Consider the following 24,618-nt stretch of genomic DNA (forward strand, 5'->3'; position numbering starts at 1 on the left):
TTTTGCTAGGATAAAAGCCAGTTTTGCCCCTGCTTGTTCTGAGCAGGGCCTGGGCAGATTCAAATGAATGTAAAGCCTTTAGTGATATTAATTTACAAACACCTTCTTTCCAACATTCAAGACCGATAAAATTCATATTATTCTTGCACATTAAAGTATAACAAAATACATTTTAGGGAAAAGTTGATGTATATTCCTAAAGAAAGGTATTTTTACACCACACAGCTTGGGGAGCCCTGGGGATGTAGCTCAGTGGTAGAGCACATGCTTTGCATGTATGAGGCCCTGGGTTCAATCCCCAGCATCTCCAGTTTCTTGCTGCCCATTGGGTACATTTTTGAAATGCTACATCTTAAACCAGACATACTTGGTTTTTAGGACTTTTGGTATTTCCAAGCAATTTACATTTTAAACAAATAAATCACACTTCATTCTAGTTAGAAAGTCAAATATGCTGCTGAAAAAAAAACCACTTTGCTACCACTGCCAAGAGCACTCAGGTGGGTGCTCTATCCTGTTTTGGAGGACAATTAAGAGACATGAGGGGGAGACCATGGACTGGTTTGTTTCCACTCCTGCAGCTATGCTTTTTCAACAATTCCTTGACCCTGGTCACAAGTGCTTCTACCTTACTGAGCCATAAAAAATGCTTTTTCTCATTCCTCCTATTTTAGAAGAGTTCATATTTGAAGTCAACCACTGAATAGAAACTGCACCACTGGTTTACATGGGTGAAAGCATGACTAATTTCTAATTAGTTGGCTGCTGAGAATGTGCCTAGGAGAAATTGTAGGCAAAGAACAGTCTTCAGGTATAAGAGGGGAAAGAGACATGGTTAGAAATCTAAGGCAGAGAGGGAGGGGGTTTTATTAGCTTTTCCTTGGTTCTTTTTGTAAAGTAGACAAAACTGCTTTTATCAGTTGTCATCAGGGACACAGGCTAAAGAACAGTGTTGTCTAAAAACATAGGCTGAGAAAGTTTGTTCTTGGAAATCCTATCAGTAAAAACAGAGTATCCCGGTTATCTGAGTGATGTGGCTCAAGTGACGGAGGCTTTAACAAAAACTCTGCTATGACTTTGACATAGAAACTCAGACTCGACTTCCAACCACTTCCCAGAGTTTAATAAGGATTCAGGAACATTTTTTAAAATTTCTCATAACTCTGTAGGTTTAAGAAAACAGGATGCTGCCACTTTACTCACAGTCCTGCTTTGCTTTGATTCTATAAAACTCTGCTTCAATTAAATGAAATCAAATCATATTAAATCAAAAAGTTAAACTTCACCCCCACCCCTACCCCCAAATTCTATAACTCTGCCTCTTGCTTTGTTTGGTCAAAGCCTGTACTTCTATTTGCATTGCCCCCCCTCCCCCGCTTGCTTGAGCAACAATTAAGTTCATCTTTTATGTGTTAAGACTGAGCAATTGTAGTTTATTTAACATTTTTTAATATGGAAGATAAAAATAGATATTGTGAGGTTAAGAAACAGAAACTGGTCTCTCAATAAAATTGAAATTAAAGTTCCTGAACTTTCCATAGGGAAAGCCTTCTTAAGACACACAAAAAAAACCCCACAAAACCTTACATAAATAAAAATATTGATTCACTTGCCTGGATCAAATTTAAAATGAACCTTGTGACAAACTGATAAACCAGGGATAAACTGTTAAGTATATTTACATATGCTAGATATGATGAAAGTTGTTATTAAAACCAAATAAGAAGCTTGTACAAATCAATTTCTAAAGGAAACCAATTAGAAAATAAGCAAATTTATGGGCGCCTGGGTGGCTCGGTTGGTTGGGCGACTGCCTTCAGCTCAGGTCATGATCCTGGAGTCCCGGGATTGAGTCCCGCATCGAGTCCCGCATCGGGCTCCCTGCTCGGTGGGGAGTCTGCTTCGCCCTCTGAACCTCTCCCCTCTCATGCTCTTTATCTCATTCTCTCTCTCTCAAATAAATAAATAAATAATCTTTAAAAAAAAGAAAATAAGCAAATTTATTCTTTATCTACCCAACAATTGGGACAGAGGTAGAACCTGTACTGAGGCAACCTTGACTGTTGACTATGTTAATCGATGACATATATAATTCGGTGTGTGTGGCAGATAGTGTTTCAATCTAAAATGAACTGCAAGTGCCATTTCATGTCTTTTGATTTAACAATATTTTGAACAGATGTTAATATCTTGTCTGAAACTCTCATTAGCCAATGAGCACTTGTTTTGAATTCAATCAGACAAATTATAATAATATATTAATAACTTTGTACTTCTAGTTAAAGAAAGAAAGAGAAAGAAGGAATTGACAGTTACGTCTCAAACCTCAGATACAGAGAAGACACGTTCTTTCTCTAAGTCTGTCAGGCTCCCTGCTCTCCAACTGTGAGTTACATAGTCAGTGCTTTACACTGTCTTGTCCACCAGGAACTATAAGGAACACCTTCGTCCCCTCCTGGGTTTCTCCTCTACTCTTACACGACAACCACACTCACAACACTTCTGACACCTCGTTAAGCATCTGCCTTCGGCGCAGGTCACGATCCCAGGGTCCTGGGATCGAGCCCCGCATCGGGCTCCCTGCTCCGCGGGAAGCCTGCTTCTCCCTCTCCCGCTCCCCCTGCTTGTGTTCCTGCTCTTGCTTTCTCTCTCCGTGTGTCAAATAAATAAATAAAATCTTAAAAAAAAACAAAACACATCTGATACCAGATGTGGCTGGGGTTTTCCCATATTAAGCAATTCTGTGACACAAGCTGGTGTCTTACAATTTAACTCAATTCTGACAGATATAGTTAGATCCTACAGGTTAAGGGCACAGTCCCACGAGACTGTCTCCTACTTCAGATGCCAGATGCAAAAACTGGGGGGTCCCAGGTTCCCCACAGCTTGTGTGACTTGGCTTTACAAATCACAGGTTCCCGTGACCTCCTGATTATTTGTTAGAACAGTTCACAGAACTCAGGGAAACACGTTTACCAGTTTATTCAAGGATATGATAAAGGACAATTAACAGCCAGATGAAGAGATACACAGGGTGAGCAAGGTCTGGGAGAATCCTGAGCACGGGAGCTTCTGTCCCCTTAGGGTTGGGGTGTGTCACCCTCCCTGACTGGATGTGTTCAACAGCCTGGAAACTCCCCCAAGCCCCACATTTTGGGGATTTTATGGAGGCTCCCTCATGTAGGTATGATCAGTTATTAACTCAGTTTGCAGCCCCTCTGTCTGGAAAATGGAAGGTGGGAGGCAGGGGTGAGGAAAATCCCAAGCTTCTAATCTAAGCTTAGTCTTTCTTTCTTTCTTTCTTTCTTTTTAAAGATTTTATTTATTTATTTGAGAGAGAATGAGATAAAGAGCACAAGAGGGAAGAGGGTCAGAGGGTCAGAGGGAGAAGCAGACTCCCCGCCGAGCAGGGAGCCCGACGGGGGACTCGATCCCGGGACTCCAGGACCACGACCTGAGCCCAAGGCAGTCGCTTAACCAACTGAGCCACCCAGGCGCCCTAAGCTTAGTCTTTCTGATGACAAGGCCCCATCCAGGAGCCATACAGAGTGGCCTCATTAGAACAACAGATGCTCCTAGTGCTCTTATTACTTAAAATTTGTAAGTCGGGGGGTGCCTGGGTGGGTCAGTCAGTTAAGCAGCCGACTCTTGATTTCAGCTCAGGTCCTGATGATCTCAGGGTCATGGGACCAAGCCCTGCGTCGGGCTCTGCACTCGCACTCTCTAAAACAAGTGAATCTTTAAGAAGATTTAAAAAAAGGGGGGGGGGGAGATTTTATAAGCGTTTTAGAAACTCTGTGCCAGGAATAGGAGGATCAAATATATATTTCTTATTATGAATCACAGTATCACAGAAACTCTAAGTGATGTTTCACTCAGTCATTGAAGCATTCTTAAGTTGTGGCCTGAAACATAATTCTACCTTTCCAGTTTGCTAATATTTTATTGGAATTATTAGACATTTTAGCTCAAATCCCTATCGAAAGTTTCTGAGGAAGGATGGAAGGAAGAGTAAATAAATTAGTAAGATAGTGAGTAAATGAGCAAATGAAAGAAACTTGTTTGAAGAAAATTCCATGCGTGCTTAATCCTTGTTATGGGCTGAACGGCGTCTCTCCCAAATTCAAATGTTGAAGTCCTACCCTCCAGTACCGCAGAGTGTGACTGTCCTTAGAGATAGGCTCTTTAAAGACGTAATTCGGTTAAAGGCGAAAGATTTACGCGATCGGAAGAAAAGATGTAATTAGGTTAAAGTTAGCTCAGGAGGGTGGGCCTTAATCCAATATAACTGGGGTCCTTCTAAAAAGAAGAGATTACCATACAGACACCCTAAGGCAAGACTGCACACGGATGCTGGAAGAGGGTGACCATCCAGGAGCCAAGGAGACAAGGAGACAAGCCTTCGCGATGACCCAGCCAAAACCTGCAGACTACGATCCTCAAGAATTGTGCCGAGAAAATAAATATGTTGTTTCAGCCATCCTGTCTGAGGGACTTTCTTATGGCAGCCCAAGAAACTGATGCAATTCTAAATGCTATCCAGGAAGCACTTTCTAAAAATAACACGTTATTGTTACTCTCTTCACATCTTCCCTCTGGAAAGAGAAGAAAGTAATGGCAGCGTTATAGAGAAAGCAGTCTCCTAACCTGAACCTCGTGTTCCCCAGACCGCAGGGGCAGTGGCATGTTCGGGGCCTCGGCAGTGTTACCGCTAGCTTGCCTTGTAGATGCGTCTATGCGTGGATACTTTTTAGATCAGGGGAGAGCACTAACAGGGACCCATAGGTATTGTTTGGAGTCATACTTAAAGTCTGGGCTAAAGTCTGTTTCTCAATCACTTCTGCTGATTTTGTACTAACCACCAACTTACTGCTGTAGTATCCAACTTACTGTTTTTAAATCCTTCCCGCTTAAAACATTCTGAGTGCTTCCTGTTTCCTACATTGAACTCTGAATTGTGCTTCAGATTAAGAAATATCAAAATAAATACTGATAGTAATGGGTTATAACCTATTGACTACAATAACAACCTATGAAGGAGTCCATACAAATAAACAAGTCAATGAAGAAGAAAGAAATATTCTTCTTCTTATAATAAGAAGTCAAATGATAAATGTAGAAAGAATGATGGATTTAGAAAATCGCCACTTGGAAATCATGACATTAATAATTGATTTAGGCGAGGATCATCAATGAGTGATAAATGGGTCAAAGTTGAATGAGAACACGATATTTACATAGTCTTCTCATAAGATACTTACTAACTGCAATAATAATAATAATAATAATAATAAAAGAATTATGGAGAAACCTGGCAGACATCATCATAAGCAAATGATCAAAATTAACATCACCAGTAATGGGTCAACTGACATTTTATGTCCACTGATATGATGCACTGAAAAAGACACAATATCAGTTGTCTTGTATTGCCACCCAAAATACACACCCTGAATTAATTGTGAGGAGACAGCAGACTAACCCAAATTATGGAATATTTTACAAAATAACTGGTCTGTACTCCTCAAAAATGCCAATGTCGTAAAAGAAAAACAAAGCCTACAGATGAAAAGAGAGGAAAGAGAATGACAGCTGAATTCAGCACATAATCAAAGATTTTCTTTTGCTAAAAAGGCATTGTAGGGGGAGGGAGGCTAACATCAGCAATATGGCACAGTAAGAAGCCCTGGAGCCTCCTTCCCTCCACAAAGGCACTATTCAGCAGTCATTCATGGACAGATTCCCTTTCTGAGAAATCAGAAACTAATAGAAAGACTCCTGCACCCCAGGGGGCTGTAAAACCAGCCTCACTGAAGCTGGTAGGGAGATTCAGAGTATCCCCTCACCAGACAGCCCGCCCCTGGCTTAGTGCCAAACAATCAGGAAAACGCCCCTCAACTCCCAGCTTCATACAAGGGGAGGAAAAGTTAATTTGTGCATTCAGAACCCCAACTTTTCCAGTGGGGCTCCCCAGAGAATCGGTTTTTGTCTTGTTAGCCTTGGGGCTGTGACACGTCTCACACAGCTTATCCATCTGGGGGAGAACTGAAGCAGCAGCTTGGGCTGGTAGGTGTCATCAATCCTCCCTCCTGCTCAACGTAGAGCGCTAGCAGACAGAAAAAAATCCCAGCCCTCAGGCTCCCCTGGGGAGGAAAAGAGCGATTCATGGGCCCAGAGCCCCAACGGTTTGGGCTTCCCAAATAACTAGCATCTATGTCACCAGTCCCGTTGCTCTGATGGCTCTGGTACAGTCTAGGCACCCACAGGAGAATGGACACAGAGGCGTAGGCAGGTAGAAGCAATACCTCCCCACCCACCCCTAGCACAGAGCAAGCAGACGAAAACCAAACTGCCTACTTCTCCCTCGGGAAGGAGTTGTAGAGGCACCCAGAATCTCTGGCCGAGCTGATCAGTGGAGGTCTTCTCCCACATTAGGCCATAAAGACTGAGAGAGGTTAGTGCTTTGTCTAATGTGCAAATACCAACCCAGAGAGTCAAGGAAAATGGAGAACCAAATAAAGATGTTCCAAACAAAGGAACAGTAAATCTCCAGTAACTGACACTAATGAAGTAGAATTACATGATTTACCTGTCAAAGAATTAAAAATAACTCTAATAATGAGGCTCCTGAAGGCCAAGAGAACAATGCATGAACAAAGAGAGAGAAAATGTTAGGAAGTACCGAACATAAATCATAGATTTGAAGAACACAATAACTGGACCGAAAAATTCACTAGAAGGGTTCAACAGCAGCTGGATCAGCAGAAGAAAGGATAAGATAACGTGAAAATGTCACTGGAAGTAACCGAATCAGAGATGGAAAAAGAAAAAAGAGTGAAAAAGAGTGAAGAAAGCTTAAGAAAATTATGGTACACCATCAAGCAGAACAATACACACACCATGGGAACACAAGGAGGACAGAGAAAGGAACAGAAAATTTATTCAAACAAATAATGGCTGAAAACTTCCAAATCTGGATAAGGAAAGGGACATCCAGATCCAAGAAGCCCCAAGAACACAAAATAAGAGAAACGTAAAGAAATCTACACCTAGACACATAATTAAGTTGTCCAAAGTCAAAGACAAAGAATTTTGAAGGCAGAAAGAGAAGAGTGCCCCCATAAGACTCAAAGTATTTTTCAGTAGAAACCTTGCAGATGGGAAGGGAGTGGGATGATATGTTCAAAGTGCAGAAAGAAAAATACTACCAACAAAAACTACTATCCCTAGCAAAACTCTCCGTCAAAAATGAAGAAATAAAGATTTTCCAAGATAAACAAAAACTGAAGGAGTCCATCACCATTAGACCTGCCTTACAAGAAATGCTAAAGATGGCTCTTGAAGTTGAAATGAAAGGATGCTAAATAGCAACACAACATAAAGTATGAAACTCATAGGTAAAAGTAAATGCATAGGCAAATACAGAATACTGTATGTCTGTAATGATGGTAAACAAGTCATTTTTAATTCCACCATAACAGTTAAAAGTCAAAATTATCAAAAATAACTATAATAAAAATATGTTTAAAAGATACCCAATATGGACAAATGTAAATTGTAACAACAATAACATAGTGTGTGGGAGGAGCTCCTGGCTGCCTCACTTGGAAAAGCTTGTGACCCTCAATCTCAGGGTCATGAGCCCGAGCCCCATGTCGGGTGTAGAGATTACTTAAAAATAAAAAAAATCTTTAAAAAAAAGTGTGTGGGAGAAGTTAGTGTCGAGTTTTTGTATGCAATTGAATGTACATTGTTTTTAGCTTAAAACAGACTGTTACAACTATAAGATATTTTATGTAAGCCCCAAGATAACCACACATACACAAAAATACCTAAAGAAGTGACACAAAAGAAAAAGACAAAGGAATAAAAGCATATCAATTTTAGAAAGCAACGAAACATAAAGGAAGGCAGCAAGAGAGAATAAGAGACCAAATGATTACAAGATTAATAGGAAACAACTAACAAAATGGCAATAGTAAAACTCTTCCTATCAACAATTACTTTCTTTCTTTTTTAATTCAGTAACTTTTTTTTCTTAAATGCCTATAAGATTTTGCAATTTGAAATAACCCGGTAACAGAGCAACCCTACAACCCTCAAGCCAAGCCACCCCACCAGCCCATACTCGCCCCTAGCAGCTCTGCGCTTGCGCAGACCTCCCCCTGGGGACTCTGCCCAGCTCCAGCAATTACTTTCAATGTAAATGGTTTAAACTCCCCAAACAAAAAATACAGAAAGACTAAATGGCTAAAAAATAAGACCCAACTGGGGCACCTGGGTGGCTTGGTCTTTTAAGCAACCGACTGTTGATATCAGCTCAGGTCATGATCTCAGGATCATGAGATCAAGTCCTATGTTGGGCTCCATTCTGAGCGTGGAGCTTGCTTAGGATTCTTTCTCCCCCTGCCCCTTTCCCCACACTCTTTCTCCCAAAACAAAACAAAAAAACCCCCAACTATATACTGTCTACAAGAAACTGACTTTAGATAGCACACATAGGCTGCAAGTGAAGGGATGGAAAAAGATACTCCGTGCAAATGGTAACCAAGAGAGAGCAGGGATGGCAATACTTATATTAGAGTAAGTATTATATTTAATATAATATTAGAGAGAGAAAGTCAAAATGCCACAAGAGACAGAGAAGGACATTTTATAATGATAAAAGGATCAATCCACAAGGATGATATAACAATTATAAATATATATGCACCCAATATCAGATAATCTAAATATATATAAAGGAAACGTTGGTAGAACTGAAGAAAGAAATAGATAGCAATACAAGAGCATCCAGAAAGTATGTCAATCAAAGTATATCAGTAAGGAAACAGAGGTCTTGAATAACACTACAGACCTAATAGACCTAACGGTCATATAAAAAGTACTTCACTCAACAGCATCAGAATACATTCTTCTCAAATACACAAGGATTTTTCTCCAGGATAGATCATATGTTAAGTCACAAAACCAGTCCTAACAAATTTAAGAAGATTGAATTCATACCAAGAACCTTTTCTCACTACCATGGAATAGAATTAGAAATCAAATGCAGAAGGAAAACTGGAAAATTCATAAATATGTAGAAATTAAATAACACACTACTGAACAACCACTGAGTTAAAGAAAATATCAAAACAGAAATGAGAAAAAAAACCTTGAGAAACAAAAACAAAAATACAGATACCCAAACTTATGGGATGCAGCAAAAGTGGTACTAAGAGAGAAGTTCATGGCAATAAATGCTTACATTAAAAAAGAAGAAATACTTAAACAATTTAACTTTATACTCCAAGGAATCAAAAAAAAAAAAAGAAAGAAAAACAAAGTAAGCCCAAAGTTAGCAGAAGGAAGGAAATACTAAAAAATAGAGCAGAAATAAATGAAATAGAGAACTAGGAAAACAATAGAAAAAAATCAACAAAACTAAGAGTTGGTTTTGAAAAGATAAATATTGATGAACACTGGCTAAACTAATGAGTAAAAAAGGAGAGAGACTCAAATAAAATCAGAAATGAAAGAAGAGATGCGACAACTGGTACCACAGGGACAAAGAGGGTCATCAGAGCTAACTATGAACAATTAATGCCACCAACTGGACAACCTAGAAGTGGATAAGTTCTTAGACACACATTACCTGCCAAGACTAAATCATGAAAAAATAGAAAGTCTGAACAGACCTACAAACATTATGGAGATTGAATTAAAACTCTCCCAACAAAGTAAAGCCCAGGACCAGATGGCTTCACAGGTGAATCCTACCAAACATTTAAAAAACAATGAATGTAAATCCTTCTCAAACTCTTCCAAAGGCTGAAGAGTAGGAAATACGTCTAAACTCATTTTATGAGGTCAGCATTTCCCCACTATCAAAACCAGACAAATACATCACAAGAAAAGAACTACAGGCCAATATCCCTGATGAATATAGATGCAGAAAATTTAAACAAAGTCTAGCAAACTGAATCCAACAATACATTAAAAGGATTATATATCATGACCAGAGGAATTCATTCCTGGGATGCAAGGATGGTTCAATACCCACAAATCAATCAATGTGATACACAACATTAATAAAATGAAGGATAAAAATCATATGATTATCTCAAAAGACAGAGAAAAAGCATTTGACAAAATTCAACACCTTTTCATGGTAAAAGCTCCCAACAAACTAGGAATAGAAGGAGAGCCCCCTCAATATAATAAAGTCTGTATATGAAAAGCCCACAGCTAATATCATACTAAACAGTGAAAAACTGAAACCTTTTCCTCTAAGAGCAGGGACAAGGCAAGGATGCCCATTCTGACCACTTCCATTCAACATAGTAGTGGAAGTTCTAGCCAGAGCAATTAGGCAAGAAAAAAGAAATAAAAGGCATCCAAAAAATAAGTCATAAAGCATCCAGAAAGTAAGAAAAAAGAATTGTAAACCCTAAAGACTTCATTAAAACTGTTAGAATTAATCGATAAATTCAGTTTAGTTGCAGAATACAAAATTAACATACAAAAGTTAGTTATGTTTCTATACACTAACAATGAGCTATCTGAAAAGGAAATTACGAGAAAAATCCCATTCATAATAGCTCCAAAAGAGTGAAATACCTAGGAATAAACTTAACTGAGGAAGTGGAAGGAAGACTTGTATACAGAAACCTATAACACTGATGAAAGATATTAAACAAGACACAAACAGAAAGATGTCCCATGTTCACGGGTTGGCAGATTTAACACTGTTTAAATGTCCATACTACCCAAAGCAATCTAAAGATCAATGCAATCCCTATCAAAATCCCAATGGTATTTTTTACAGAAATAGAAACATTATTATAAGTTTCATATCGAACCACAAAAGACCACTTATAGTCAAATCAATCTTGAGAAGAACAAAGCTGAAGGCATCACACTTCCTCATTTCAAAACATATCACAAAGCCACAGTATTAAAACAATATGGTACTGGCATAAAGACAGACATATAAACCAATGGGACAGAATAGTGGGCCCAGAAATAAATCCAGGCATATATGGTACTGATCTTTGACAAGGGTGCCAAGAATACCAGTGGGGAAAGGATAGTATCTTCAATATATAGTGCTGGGAAAACTGGATATTCACATGCAAAAGAATAAAATTGCATCCTTAAATCAACACAAAATGAATTAAAGACTTAAATGTAAGACCTGAAACTGTAAAATCCTAGATAAAAAGCTAGTGAAAAGCTTCATGACATTGGTCTTAGCAATGATTTTATGAATATGACACCAAAAGCATAGGCAACAAAAACAAAAATAAGCAAGTGGGACTACATCAAACTGAAAGTCTTCTGCATAACAGAAAGAAAAAAATTAGTGGAAACAAATCTCTTGGTAGACTGAAAAAGCAACTTAACAGAAGGGGAGAAATTATTTGCAAACCATGTGTCTGACAAAGGATTAATCTCCAAAATAGATAAGAAATTCCTACAACACAAAAAACAAACAAACAAAAAACTAATCACCTGATTTAAAAATGGGCTAAGGACTTGAATAGACATTTCTCTGATGAAAACATACAAATAGTCAACAGGTATATAAAAGATGCACAACATCACTAATAATGAGGGAAAAGCAAATTAAACTATGATGAGATATTCTCATTCCACCTGTCAGGATGGTTATTATAAAAAAAATAAAATACAACAAGTACTGGCAAGGATGTGGACAAATTGCAACTCTTGCACACTATTGGTTGGAATGCAAAATGGTGCATCAGCTATAGGAAACAGAATGGAGCTTCCTTAAAAAATTAAAAATAGAACTAGCATATAATCCCACAATCCCACTTCTGGGTATTTATCTAAAATAATTGAAATCTGGATCCAGAAGAGATATTAGTACTCTTTTCATCATCACTGCAGAACTATTCACAGTAGCTAATATGTGAGACATACCTAAATGTCTCTAGATCAATAGATAAAGAAAATGTGATATGGGCATACACTGGAATACTATTCAGCCTTTAAAAAGAAGGAAATTTTATAATATGTAAAACATGGATGAACTTTGATAACATGATGCTAAGTAAAATAAGTTAGTCACAAAAAGCTGCATGATTCCACTTACATGAGGTGTCTACTATAGTCAAATTCATAGAATCAGAGTGGAATGGAGGTTACCAGGGGTTGAGGAGAGGGGGGAAAAGGGGAGTTACTAATCAAGGGGCATAAGGTTTCAGTCAAACAAGATGAACAAACTCTAAAGATCTCCTGTAAAACATTGTACCTACAGTCAACAATAATGTACGGTATACTTAAAAATTGGTTAAGATAGGGGTGCCTGGCTGGTTCAGTCTCTAGAGTGTGTGACTCTTGATGTTGGAGCGGTGAGTTCCAGCCCCACACTGGTGGTAGGGTCTACTTAAAAAAAAAGATTGGTTAAGAGAAGAGATCTCATGGTCAAGTGTTTTTACCAAAATAGAATAAGAAAGTTTCTAAAAGGACATTACAGGGACAATTAACAGTCTGAATAAGCCCTCTTTATTAGATAATGGTATTGTATCAATGTTAATTTCTGATTTTGATAATTATGCTGCAGTTATGTAAATGAATATTATTATTAGGAAACATACACTGAAGTATTTACAGGTAAAGGATCATCATGGTCTACAACTTCCTCTCCAAAGAGCCATCAAAAATTTTATATATATATATAATAGGGTAAACTAAATGAGATAAAATGTTCATATTTGGGAAATCTGGATGATGGGTAAGTAGGAATTCTTTGTTCTATTCTTGTAACTTTTCTGTAAAAATAAAATTACTTTAAAAGTAATAGTTAAAAGAAAAGTAAAAGAATGAAATATAAACTAGAATAGTCAAGTCATCTAACAACGTTCCACATTTGGTTAATGGCAGATCTGGACATGCTATGCCTTTGTCACCCCAAACTCTGTGCTCCCTTCCTTCTGTGCTCAGTCACTTAAATACTAGCCTTTTCTCTGCACTTACAGGAACACAGATTCTATTTTTTACAACAAAAATTTGATCCATTCAGTGAATACTGCTTTCCCCAGAGAGAGGAAAACATCTCTGGACTGAATTCACTTGTTAATTTATGCCCAACGCAGAATCTTACAAAGTTTGCATTATGAAGAAACCGATTCAACTTTTGGCTGAGTTTGAGGAGACGGCAAAGCTCCATTAAGGCATCTTAGATAACCCCTTTCTGAGCTCAGAACCAAAACAAAGGAAGACGAAACAAAGCCAAAACAAAAAACAAAAAAAACTTAGAAGACCTGACCTCCAAATTCTCTTACATCAAATAGTTAGGAACATCCAATAAGAAACAGAATGAAGAGTGAATTTCCAAAGAGAACTCCCCATTAGCACAAATGAATGCTCAGGAATACATCAGTGAGTTCACCTATTAAGTAGAAAGAGGATAGGATTGTTCCTTACTGCTCTACAATTAAGCAGAAGGAATGGATGTATCTGCTTTTTTTTCTGCCAAAGATCATTCTAAAAGCGTCTTGAAAAGGAGTCATCTTCGAGCAATAGCTCCCTGGGAGCTGTAGAAATAAGCTTCCTCAATCTGGGGAATTGTTTCCCTAAAACTTGATGCCAATTCCCTTTAATTAAGTCTTACATTTATGCTTTCTGCACCTCCGTTAGGTTACTTAAAATATTTTTTGAAATTTTAAATCTGTCTTCCAAAAAGAAAACAATAAATAACTTAAGAAAATAAATCTGAAATTTCACACTTTTTGTCTTGGCTGTCGTTTTCCAGAATGATTATGCGTTCACAGTAACTCCCACATACACTGCAGTTGCTCTAAGTATAAAGGAAAAACACCCCAACACGGCGGATAAAAGCCTGTCATAGGTTAGCCCTACCCTTTCCAGCCTCATTTCTCACCTGCATCTGTGCATCCCTCAGTCCTCTGCGCCTTGCCTGGGTTCCTCTGCCTGGATGACTCTATGCTCTACCTCTCTTTCCTACATAATTCTTCCTTTTCTTTGCAACTCAAGTCTCTCCTTCTCTGACTTCCCTGATTAAGTGAAATGTCTTGCGTATGTTCTCCTAAATCTTAGTCATTATTTTTGTGCATTTATCATAGTCATGACATTTTCTTTCTCTTGGTGATCATGTAATTGGTTTCCATCTCCTCCTCCTTCCCGCTAAGCTCTTACCTCCTTTGAGGTGGAGCCCAGAACTGCCAAGCTTACCTTTCCATATTTTGGAGGAGTAGGCATACAATACATAATCCTTTAAATAATTGAGGGAATGAATGAACTTCATAACTGTCAGCTAAAAGAGATGAAGGTAGATCCACATCTTGGGACCGGCTACTAGAGTTGTGTGTGCATGCAGAATTCCTCCAGAACTCATTTCAGTGGTCTCAGATCCAGAAGTATAACGTCTTGAAATTGGCATGCTGGCCCAGAGTCATGACAACTCTAACCAGATGTCTGCCTGTGGTGTCCTAATTTAAGTCTACATAGAAGAGGGATTAAGAATCCTATAAAATATAACATCAAGAAGTAAAATATCTCCCCATAATACCTTATGTTTCCTTAATGCCAATTTTTATTTAATCTATTACTTTATAAAAGTCAAAGATTTTTTTCAGTGGTTCACAGGCACCCAAGAACCTAGGAGGTCAATGAACATCTTTATTCAATTAATTAACATATAATGTATTATTTGTTTCGGGGGTACAGGTCTGTGATTCTACAGTCTTACACAATTCACAGCGCTCACCATAGCACATACCCTCCCCAACATCCATCACCCAGCCACCCCATCCCTCCCACCCCCCACCACTCCAGCAACCCTCAGTTGGTTTCCTGAGATTAAGAGTGTCTTACGGTTTGTCTCCCTCTCCGGTTTCATCTTGTTTCATTTTTTCCCTCCCTTCCCCTATGATCCTCTCTTGTTTCTCAAATTCGTCATATAAGTGAGATCATGATACTTGTCTTTCTCTGATTGACTTACTTCCCTTAGCATAATACCCTCTAGTTCCATCCATGTCATTGCAAATGGCAAGCTCTCATTCCTTTTGATGGCTGCATAATATTCCATTGAATATATATACCACATCTTCTTTATCCATTCATCTGTCGGTGGACATCTGGGCTCTTTCCATAGTTTGGCTATTGTGGACATTGCTGCTATAAACACTGGGGTGCAGGGGCCCCTTCAGATCACTACATTTATGTCTTTGGGGTAAATACCCAGTAGTACAATTGCTGGGTCATAGGGTCGCTCTATTTTCAACTTTTTGAGGAACCTCCATACTGTTTTCCAGAGTGACTGCACCAGCTTGCATTCCCAGGTCAGTGAACATCTTGAAAGAATATACAAAATTTATCCACATGTCTGTGGCTTTTTGCTTTTCTTTTTGGTGGTAGTTATAAGCCAGTTTTCATCAGATAATCTAATGAGTTCATGTGCCATACAATTTTAAGAACTATTATTCTAAACCATATGGACATTGTTTGATTTTATAAATAAAATTATTTGAAATGCAAGACCATGACTTTAAACTAAGAAATACTAGGTTAAGACCCTAGCTTGATTATTTATTTACTAGCTGTGATTTGGGCAAGTTACCTCGCTTCTCTCTGATTCTGTTTTCTCATCCATAAAATGCATAATAATGCTTACTTTTATGAGTATTTTTAGCTTTAAAGGTATGTGAGAAAATACACAAAGTGAAACATAGTAAGTGTTCAGTAAATTGCAACCATTTTTCATCTATGTATGATTAAGTAAGATGGCTTGAGTTTAGAAAACCAGCAGAATCTATTTTTAAATAGCTTGAATTAAAAATTTTCCAATTTTATTTTAGAAATTCTGTCTACGATTGATCTTGAACATCCAGGTAGTTAAATCCACAGAACCATATGATAAATCACCAGTTGAGAGGCAGAGAATCATTGAGAATGCAGGTGTAATGAGAGGTTGCAGAGATCAGAGCTCCCAAGCAGTAGATCTGATATTGAGATTAAGCTGATTTCAGACTAAAAGGTTTGAATAAATTGACAAAAAAAAAAAAAAAAAAAAAGACAAAAAAAAAACCTCCCTAGGCCCCGCTGGGAGTCGAACCCAGGATCTCCTGTTTACGAGACAGGCGCTTTAGCCAACTAAGCCACAGAGCCAGCCGGGCAGCAGGTGAAGGTACTTTTCTGATCAAACTCTCCTGCATTAGGCGAAAGGCCGCGCGGCCCGCCGGCTCCAGCGCGCAGGAACGGCCCCCGGCCGGAGCGGGAGGCGGACGGAGGAGACACGGGAGCTCCGACCCCCGTCCGCACGGCCGCACGGCAGCACGCATGCGCGCGCCCTGCGCCTCGCGCAATTCCGGGCACCGGCGCGGAACGGGAAAGGGAGGCCCGCGCAGCTCTTCCATCCCGCGCGACTGCAGCACTGCGAGTCACCGACCCAGGGGGCTTCTCAGGGTGAGTGACGGGCAGCTCTAGCAAACTCGGTCACTTACAACTCTTACCAAGTGAATGGCGCTTCCGGCTGTTGGAAGAGCGCACACGTGTGCCCTGAAAACCAAAGCAAACCCAAACCGCCCGACTCCTAGCGCCTTCCAGCCGGCTCGGCCTGAGGACGCAGCAGCATCAGCAGCAGGCGCTCGCTCCGGGCTCACTGACCCGCCCGCTGCTTCAGCCCCCGGGCCCTGGCAGCGACGGGACGGAGCCCACCCGCGCCCCAGAGGGTGACGAAGGTGCAGGTGGACACGCGGCTCGCGGCGGCTGCCGAGCAAATGCCTCGCTCGCCACTCTTCGTCTTGCTGTTTGCAGAGGCTGCTCTCCTGTATTTTCCCCATGGAGCCTCAACTTGGGGGAGCTAAATACACATCACCTGATTGTCCAGTCCCTACGAAAAGCATTCATTCTTCAATGATTGCACCCAAGTTTTCTGCCTTTGATAAGAATAAGGGGCTCACAGGGAGGGACGTGAGCTCACCAAAACTAGTAAGTCCCACTGCCCGTCAGCGTGGCTCCCGCTGCCTGGTTACAATGCAACGGCGAGGAATTCTGTGTTTACCCACGCGAGGCTACAAGGGGCTCTGGGATGCTGAGGCCTTTGAATCGCAGAGCCTTTTTTAACTCCTTTCTTGAGCCAAATATTCTGGCGTTCCTATTTTCCATCCAACTCCGAATGTTTTTGTAGTGAGTATAAGCTCGGTTTCTTGCAAACCAGGATGGTCACTTTTAAATTTATGTTAGCAATCCTCTATGACCAGGACGACACTGCCACTCCATTTACTGTGTATTTACCGAGTGTGGAAAGCAGCACGCCCAAATCATAATGGACCAGGGATCATGGCATTTCTGCATTCTAATTAGCTGCACCGTTTATGGTAAGGACTGCGTAAATTTCAGTCCCAAAAGTGCAGCTGGGATGCCAACATGTACAGTGAAGCATTGCCCAACAGGAGTGCTACTTTTTAAATTTTTATTTATTTATTTGACAGAGAGGGAACAGAAGCAGGGGGAGTGGGAGAGGGAGAAGCAGACTCCCCGCTGAGCAGTGGGCCCCATGCCTGCGCAGAGCCCAGTGCTGGCCGGATCCCAGGACTCTGAGATCATGACCTGAGCCAAAGGCGGGCTTAACGACTGAGCTTAACGGCTGAGCCACCCAGGCAACCCAAGAGGGGTACTCTTGAGAGCCTACTACGCGTCAGGTGCTGACAGGAGTTCTATGCATACAGCTAGGTAGAAGATGGCCATAGATGATAGAAAATGAAACAAATTTTAATAAAGTTTGTAAATGTTACAATAAAAAATACAAGATAATAGATGAACACTTAATACGGGCTGGTAATATGGTTATGTACTCCGTACTATGTGCATGGCTCAGTACATTTTTTGGGCATTTCCCTTTATTAGATTTTTCCTAGAAAAATGTCATATATAACACAGAAACTATACAAGCAGCACTTGAAAACATCTTTGAGGGGCGCCTGGGTGGCTCAGTCGTTAGGCGTCTGCCTTCGGCTCAGGTCAGATCGAGACCCGCATCAGGATCCCTGCTCGGTGGGAGGCCTGCTTCTCCCTCTCCCTCTGCCCCTGCCTGTGTTCCCTCTCTCGCTGTGTCTCTGTCAAATAAATAAATACGATCTTTAAAAAAAAAAAAATTTCCTTAAAAAAAGACAATATTTGATACTTTCAAGTTAATTCCAGGTGTTTAACCAAAACAGGAACCTGTGCCAAGGTGTCATGAAATAAATCTGACCAAGGCCCAATAGTAGGAAGGTCTGGAAGGCACTTTAAAAAGAGGCAGAACCAGTGGAACCTAGTCTAATGAGGACCTCCCAGAAATAGACTTGCACTTGGATGTGTGAGTGAATTGAAAGAGCAAATTTAACACGAGACCGCAGAGCAATATGATGTAAAATTGTTGGATTAACATTAGACCCAAAATAGCTAAATGAGGGACATGAGTATGGGTACTGGAACATGGAGATTTTTCGTAATTGCAATGATTTCTCATGACCCCCGGTGAATACTTCTTCTGCTGAGAATAGGGTGAGTCAACGTTCTATAGCTAATAGGTGTAATCTATGAATTTTGTCCCCCTAAACTTTCATATGTTGACATCCTAAGCCCCAGTCCTTCAGAATGGGATACAGGTAGTTAAGATCAAGCTTCTCTGAAACATTATAGATATACAATGTATCTATATATATTCGTGTCCTTGTAAGAGGGGGACATTTGGAGACAGACACGCACACATATGAACGTGAAGGCAGGCATCTGGGTGATGCATCTACAAGCCAAAGAACACCAAACATTGCCAGTGAACCACCAAAGCTTGGGGAGAGGCATGGAGCAGAAGAAACAGCCCTGCTGACTCCCTGATCTTAGATTAGTAGCCTCCAGAGCTGTGAGATAACACACTCCCACTCTTTACGCCTAGTAGTTTGCCTTACTTGGTCATGGCCAGCCTAGGCATCATCTTCTGAGGACAAACTGTGTTTTTTCCTACATTTTGCCCCAAACTTAACGGAAATAAATTTATTTTAAAAGGGAACTAGTGAATAGGGGGTGATGGGAGGAACGCATGAAAGGTTTCTATACCCTAACTAAAAAGCTGAACAACAATTAAAGTGCAAAGACAGAAAAGGAAAGTAAGGGAAGGAAGGAAGGGAGGGAAGGAGAAAAGCAAAAGAAGCACGCGCCTGATCAGCGGTCCAGGTCCAAAGCTCCTGGAAACAACCAGAGGTGGGGAAAGAGTGGAAATCAATAAGGGCCCCTCAGAATTGGAATACCTGACATACGTGTGGGAAGGAGAGAGCTACGGCCTGGGAAGGAAAAGTTAGGGACTGGGGAGCATGGAAGCTGGGGAGGACTGAAGAATCAAACCGAGTAACAAGGTCAGGGACCGCTACAGGGGGAGTAGGAGCACACAGCAGCCCGCGCCTCGGAGGGGGCTGGAGACGGGGAGCCGCGAGAATGGGGAAAGCGGGAAGGTGGGTGAGCGAGATCTGAGGCTGAGGTGGCTGGTGATTCAGCAGCGGGAATGAGGGGTGCAGGAGGCACTCTGCAGGGGGATGCAGCCGGGGGAGGTGCGGCTCTGGCCACAGAGGGGGAAGGGGGCTCAGTTCCTGGGTCAGTAACACAGGCCTTTAGCATAGGGACACCGTGAAGATCTATTTGCTCTGACATGTTTTTCACCCCTTTTCTTCTTACTGGCAAACACTAGCTTCTTACAAACTTTGCTCATACTTTATGGGAGAATCTCATAATTCTGACCTTGTTCTTCCTTAATTTAAGATGAGTTACTTTAGGATACAAGAAATCATCATTACACTTACAGTGGATTTCTCATCAGCACTAGAAACTAAAAAAAGAGAAACAACAGACAAATGATGGAATAACATGATTATGGCACTGAGGGAAGATAACTCTGAGATTAAAATTCTTTATCTAGCTAAATTATTCAAGAATAAGAATAAAATCAAGACCTTTAAAAGTGTATCATTAACTAAGATCTTAGTTGAGATCAATGTGAAGTAATTAATTCGAGGGAAAAGGGAATTGAGCAAGAAGTAGTGAGATGTGAAAAGCAATGGTGAGCTAAATAAACAGGAAGTTTGTAGCTAAGTTTTTCAGAAGCATTTACTTGAATTATAATAGTAAGTAACATTTGGAGACTTTAGGAAGAACAAGGTGTCTCTGTGAGAGCTGGGTTGCACTCTGACCTACAGAACCATAAGATAATAAATTTGTGGTGTGTTAAGACTAAAACACAAAAAAAGAACAAGGTAGAACCAAACTGTTAGCAACAATGTCAGGGAAATTTGTAGGGCAATATTCATAATTACAACATTTTAAAATCCTGGTATTGCTCAAGAAGAGAAGTGGAATATTGGTCATGTTGAGTAGGTGTGATATACCTCTTGTGAATGAGCACCGGGGAGACACCAACATTCACCAGGCTAATGACAAACTGAAGGGGTAACTCTGTGTACTGAGTTTCAGGTGGTAGAGCAGTGCGCAATTTAGGACTAAGAGGCATTCATTCATCACTTAGCAAACTAATGAGGCAGAATGCAAATATAGAAGTTGACAATCAGTAGAAATTTGGACAAAGGATACAAAGACTCAGCTCCCAGGAGCGCCTGGGTGGCTCAGTGTTAAGCGTCTGCCTTCGGCTCAGGTCGTGGTCCCAGGGTCCTGGGATCGGGGCTCGATCGGAGCCCCGCATCGGGCTCCCTGCTCCACAGGGAGCCTGCTTCTCCCTCTCCCACTCCCCCTGCTTGTGTTCCCTCTCGCGCTGTGTCTCTCTCCAGCTCCCAGATGAAGAAACATAAAAAGCCAACAAATATATGAAATATGCTGAACCTCACCAGTAATTTAACAAATGCAAATTTGGAGACTACTTTTACTTTCATCTATTGGCAGAACTTTTCAAGTTCAATAATGCCAAGGCTTGGTAGAGGGTGGGAGGTATTATCATTGGTTGTTGCTGAGAATATAAATTTTGCACAAGCAGTATGGCAATATCTAGAAAAGCCAGAGATGTCCTAACTTTATAATTCGGCAATCCCACTTCCAGATACAGGATTCAGCAACTCTTTACAAACTTGTCCAAGGAGACATGTACAGTGATGTTCTTTGTGGCACTGGTTGGGAAGCAAATATTGGACATAAAGCTGTATCTTCTCCAACAGATTAACTACACAACAATTAAAGTTTAAATGTGATGTGTCTCCTTCTATCATAGGGAATTTGTGTGAAATAGATAATAGTGAACAAAAACAACATTGTAATAAATATGTACAGTGGGACAGGTAAATAGTGTAAAATTTTTATAGGCATACATGTGGTGAAATGTATATTAAAATGTACACTGGAAGGGTACACATGGAGAGAGGAAGGGAAATGAAAAGTGATGGGTGAATTATTTTCTTAGAAAAAGAAAGATTTGGGGGCACCTGGTGGCTCAGTCGGTTAAGCAGCCCAGGGTCCTGGGATCAAGCCCCGCATTGGGCTCCCTGCTCAGCAGAGAGCCTGCTTCTCCCTCCCCCTCTGCCTGCTGCTCTGCCTACTTGTGGCTCTCTCTCTCTGTCAAATAAATAAATAAATCTTTAAAAAAAAAAAGGAAACAAAGATTTGGATAATGGGTTTATGAGGCCTATTGTAATATTCTTCATATTTATACTTTATTCCATCATTAATTTTATTTTTTATAAAGATTTTATTTATTTGAGAGAGAGAGAATGAGAGAGAGAGAGCACATGAGAGGGGGGAGGGTCAGAGGGCGAAGCAGACTCCCCGCCGAGCAGGGAGCACGATGCGGGACTCGATCCCGGGACTCCAGGGTCATGACCTGAGCCGAGGGCAGTCACCCAACCAACTGAGCCACCCAGGTGCCCCTCATCATTAATTCCGATTTTAATAAAAGAAAATGGCATAAACTTTCACATTATCACATTAGAAAAATAATACAGAATAAAGCGAGAGTCCAGTACACTTGCAAATTCCAAGTATTAGCTTATTTGCCACACATGCAGTAGAGCCTCATCCATTCATCAAATATTGCTAGAATTTCTAGACTTTCAAAGCTATGAATTAAATGCCTGAGGGAAATAACAAAGGGAAGAGAAATAGTCTTTGTGCTTTTACATGGCTAAAATGTTAACTGACAAAACAAAATGTATCTGTGGTAATGATACTGTAAATTTCTCTAGAACACATGTTCTGTTCCTTCTTAAAGTGATTCTTATTTCTTCATAAATGCAGGAATCATTGCTTCCCTAGAGAATCGGCACTCTTTTGTTAGATAAAAATTTACACAAGAGAACTGCAGGATCTAAGAACAAAGTGTGACAATTTATTTTTTTGTGTCAACTCAGCTAGGCTATGGTGCCCAGTTCTTTGGTCAAAACCCAGTCTAGTTGTTGTGAAGGTATTTTGTTTAGATGTGATTAACATTTAAACCAGTAGACTTTGAGTGAAGCAGATGACCCTCCATAATGTGGGTCGGCTCCATCCAATCAGCTGAAGGCCTCAAGAGAATATACAGGGTACCCCCAAGGAGGAAGAAATTCTGCTTCCAGATTACATTTGGATTCAAGACTACAACATCACCTCTTACCAGACTTGCCAGACTGCCCTGCAAATTTCAGGCCGTTGTGTGAGCCAATTCCTTAAAATAGATCTCTCCCTTTCGCTGTGTCTCTTTCTACACACACACAATATTGGTATGTTTCTCTAGAGAACCCTGACTAGCACACAAAGTAAGAAGATGCTCAGTGGCTAAGAGAAGAATTCACCTGCTATAAATCCCAGGAGAAGACCAGCACAAACTGAGGGTTCAAGGAACTCCTAGACTCCTAAACCTTACCCTAATTCTCAACATCACTCTTTCCCCATCAGGCCCCTAAATTTCACGTATAAGACCTGGAGAACTTATAAACTTCACTGATTTAACAATTCAGCTATAGCTGAAGTTGGACAAATATCTATAGTTGAAGCTATCGATGATAATCAGCGACCTCATAATCCCTCACAAACATTATTCTATTACTACAGACACAGAAAGTCTGAGGCTTCCGCTGATGCTTTGAGCTGACCATTAGGATATTTAAGAACATTTTTTCCATTAGCATATTCAATGGATAAGGTATAACCACACCCCCTTGCGTCTCATTCACCCTTCACATTATTGTAGGGCAGAGCACCTCAGTCCCTAAAGTCTTCCTTTCAGTAGGCTGTTCATTCCAGGTGACCGGAGGTGGTAACTTCCTTGTGTTTCAGAGATTATCCAAGCATTGTCAGATTTCCTTCTCTGAGTCTTTGAACTCTCCCAGATTTGCTGCATTTTGCTGGGATCCTTTGGCTTGGAATGCACTCTGGTCATATGCAAATGTCCTAGTGAGACGTGTGATTGGCTTCTTTCTTCCGATCTGGTTTGTCCTCTCTTTGTACCTGAAGACCCAATATAGACAAGAAAGAAGAGAAATTTTTAGCCTTCTATGCTATCTATGTACCTGGACATATTTTATTGTAAATCACCAAGAGATCAGTGGTTTAAAATTAAACTGTGCCAGGACTGCCCCAATACTCCAATGTAGGTCTGTTCTGTCTCATTCTCCTTGAAATGAGAAGAGTAAAGTGTATATTTTCATGAAATGACCTAGGTTCACCTCTAATTTTCTCTAGCCAGAAGGCTTTGTAGAAACTACTAAATGCAGTGAAACTCCGTGTAGGCTCAGAAAAGTTTCATTGTTGCTAAATAAAAGGAGTCTATAGGGGCACGTGGGTGGCTCAGTGTTAAGCGACTGCCTTCGGCTCAGGTCCTGACTCCAGGGTCCTGGGATCGAGCCCCTCACCGGGCTCCCTGCTTCTCCCTCTCCCTCTGCCCCTGCTTGTGCTCCCTCTCTCGCTGTCTCTCTCTAATACATAAAATCTTTTTTAAAAAGAGTCTTTAGCCTTTTCTTCAATGCTAAGGAATAAAGATCAGCAAGTAGAATTTTCTTTTTCTTTTAAGATCTTATTTATTTATTTGACAGAGAGAAACACAGCGAGAGCAGGAACACAAGCAGGGGGAGTGGGAGAGGGAGAAGCAGGCTTCCTGCCGAGCAGGGAGCCCGATGCGGGGCTCGCTCGATCCCAGGACGCTGGGATCACGACCTGAGCCGAAGGCAGACGCCCAACAACTAAGCCCCCCAGGAGCCCCGGCAAGTAGGGTTCCCCCCATGTCAGCTCTCTGCTCATTTCTTAGAAAATAGCCCCTTTTCTTTCTATCTTTGCCCCTCCTAATATTCTTTGGGCAGAAAAACTACAGCAAATAAGATCTGGCTTCATCCAATTAAAATAGTCATCTGGTGAAATGTTGTTAAAAACATTATTAATTTTCGGGACTCCTGGGTGGCCCAGTCGGTTGGGCGGCTGCCTTCAGCTCAGGTCATGGTCCCAGGGTCCTGGGATCGAGCCCTGAGTCGGGCTCCTTGCTCAGCGGGAAGCCTGCTTCTCCCTCTCTCCCCCTCTGCTTGTGCTGTCCAATGAATAAAATCTTAAAAAAAAAACATTATTAATTTTCTATCAAGGAGCCAGAACCACATGATACATTAAAACAAGCCCTCCCTTACAAAGACTTAGCCTCAAGTTTCCAATATCAAC

The 24,618-nt window shown here is 40.7% G+C and overlaps 2 non-coding genes across 2 annotated transcripts; one reads left to right on the forward strand and one right to left on the reverse strand.

Moving 5' to 3' along the window:
* Positions 1-238: 238 nt before the first annotated feature.
* TRNAA-UGC lies at positions 239-310 on the forward strand. Its single transcript has one exon. It is a non-coding gene; the product is annotated as a tRNA-Ala (tRNA).
* Positions 311-16,063: 15,753 nt separating this feature from the next.
* TRNAT-CGU lies at positions 16,064-16,137 on the reverse strand. The gene has a single exon. It is a non-coding gene; the product is annotated as a tRNA-Thr (tRNA).
* Positions 16,138-24,618: the final 8,481 nt, after the last annotated feature.

The sequence above is a fragment of the Zalophus californianus genome, chromosome 7 (assembly GCF_009762305.2).
Source record: "Zalophus californianus isolate mZalCal1 chromosome 7, mZalCal1.pri.v2, whole genome shotgun sequence".
Lineage (NCBI taxonomy): Eukaryota > Metazoa > Chordata > Mammalia > Carnivora > Otariidae > Zalophus > Zalophus californianus.